This window comes from Taurulus bubalis, assembly GCF_910589615.1.
Source record: "Taurulus bubalis genome assembly, chromosome: 15".
Classification (NCBI taxonomy): domain Eukaryota; kingdom Metazoa; phylum Chordata; class Actinopteri; order Perciformes; family Cottidae; genus Taurulus; species Taurulus bubalis.
The window spans coordinates 10,607,272-10,609,746 of record NC_136603.1 but is presented as its reverse complement, the minus strand read 5'-3'; positions in this window follow the sequence as shown (position 1 = coordinate 10,609,746).

The following is a 2,475-nucleotide window of genomic DNA, read 5'->3' as shown; positions in this document are numbered from 1 at the left end:
GGAATTTCAACACTCCCCGTCATGCCTGAGTCAAACTCAAACTTCCCCGACCAGATCCAGAGGGAGCAGATGATTGAGAGGTTCAAGATTCCACCAAATGCCAGTATGTTCGCAGGAGGGGAGATTTGGGGCTTTTGCAAACAGAATTTTATCGTCATTGCAGTCACCATTTTTCACTGTATATTTGTTCTTGTTATTCAGTCTTTTTTTTTTATAGTATTCCTTTGCTCTCAAAATCATTTACGGTTATTATTATCTTATTAAGATATACACAAGCAAAATGAGTAACATGTACTGGAGGCACATCGCAGAGAGGAGAAGGGACATTTCCTAGTGCTCTCAGCCTAAATCACAAAATTGGCAATAGCAGAGTAGAGTATCATTTGCTAAACACGTTGTTTTATATCGAATAGGGATACTAGCGGACACTTCTCATACTCACAGACAGTGAAAATTAAAAACTCAGAAGTGACACAGACATTCTAGCTAGTAACTAGCTAGCTACTTTAAGGAAATCGGGTGTCACCAATAACAGCAAAACATTTTCACCAACTTTGCTCCTTCAAAACTTGAAAATCCGAATGAAAGAACACAACTAACAGATTAATAGATCCTATCATCCAGTATTGTTGGAACTACATATTTCAGACCATTTGTACATATTGTACAGTAGTCTTCGGGTTGTCTGGGCTCTGGGGTGAGTTCTACAGATACTGTAGGGATGTTGGAAACCATCAAAATTAGGGTGGGTGATGTTTTAGAAATCTTTTTGGTATATTTGTTGAAATTCTCATTACGTTTCGACAGTAATCAATAAATCAAATGCTCTAGCTTTTCTCCTGGCTGTTTTAAGCCTGTCCAATCATGACATATGGGCCGAATGACATGTTCGACTGCTATTTTTATCTACTGTTTTTGGACTGCTATTTTTATCTACTGTTTTTACAATGTTGCCATTTTTACAATGTTGCCGAAGCCAGCTTCAGGAGACTCATTCATGTATCGTTGGTCTTTTCATGGGATGAGAAACTATCAAATTACCCCAGCCTTATCCTTCAACCTAAACAATTTTCCTCAAACTGTCTAAATAATCTCAATTAAAACATTTCACCCGTGTGAATACTGTTTGTCTAATGGTTCTGCTCTCAACTTTGCTTGTGTAGCTCCCTTCTGTATGAACATGTACCTGGACATGGTCAATACCACTGGAGGAGCCATCGCCTGGGCGTTCCTCAAACCAATGCTGATGGGACAGATTCTGTACACCCCTGACACACCTGTCACCAGGGCCATAATGGAGAAGGTATACAGTACATACTCAAACATATCACTGCCATCTTCTCTGAGGGTTAGTTCCTTCATGTCCTTTTATGAACTTTATGTTCTAAATCCTCCAAAAGCCCTCATCTGAATTTGTCATGCTTTTACAGAGGATTATACCACTTCTATTTCTACCTCCTCTCAGCGATAGTTACCTCTGTAGTCTTCATGCACCCCGACTGGCATATAGTAAACAAGAAATACTGTGTTGCAGGGAGTATTACACATATTTGTATGCACCACCATCTTCTACTGTGATTCTATTTTGAGCGAGACACACACAAACACAGCAGGTTATGAAGCCTTGCGGATACCCAGCCATTTCACATGTTCTTGACCTTGTCCTCTCCTTGTCCAGGCCAATGCCACCTTGCAGGAGTTTGCGAATCTTAGGAAGTACTCCGAGGACTGGATTGAGTCCTCCAACTACATCATAAAGTCTGCCGAAATACTCAGCCACACTTTGCCAATGCTGCAGGTACAAAAACTCTGCCTCCTGTATATCTAATTATCCTCCCTGGCTCGCTGTCGGCTTGCTGAAATTCCGGAGATAAACTTTGCAGTGGTCTGCGACGACTTTCAGTAGCAGAATATTGATGTTGTGCATCGTCTCTCCCACTCTCTCTCCCCTCCTGTCAGAATTCCCTCGGCAATTCCTTTGTTGAGAATTTCATTGAGATACAGACAGACATCAATGTCGGCAGAATGAAGGAGACGCTCAGCAACTTCTGTGAGTGAGCATTTGAAGGTCTTACTTTTGTAAGCTGCAGATATCAGGCTTACCTTTACATTCCTCTCTCACGTATTGCTTGTAAAATATCCACACTATTAAAAAAATAGGACTGCTCCATAAGTTTACAGGAAGCATTGCACTCAACATGCATTGCTTAAGGCGTCTCTCCTTGATGTGATCATGTCAGTCCTTTTTTCCACGAGGTCTGACTTTGACGTACAGGTGTTTAATTCAATTAAATGGTATTGTCAGGCCATATTACTTTCTAACTGAACATATAACAGGGAATGACATTAAACAGACACAGGAAATGCCCTTATTTTCATTTTTATTTAATTTCAGCAATTAAATCTGAAACTGCAACTCAGAGTTTCTTTAACCGTGTCAGTAAGTTTATAAATATATTTTTCCCCAAAGCTAAC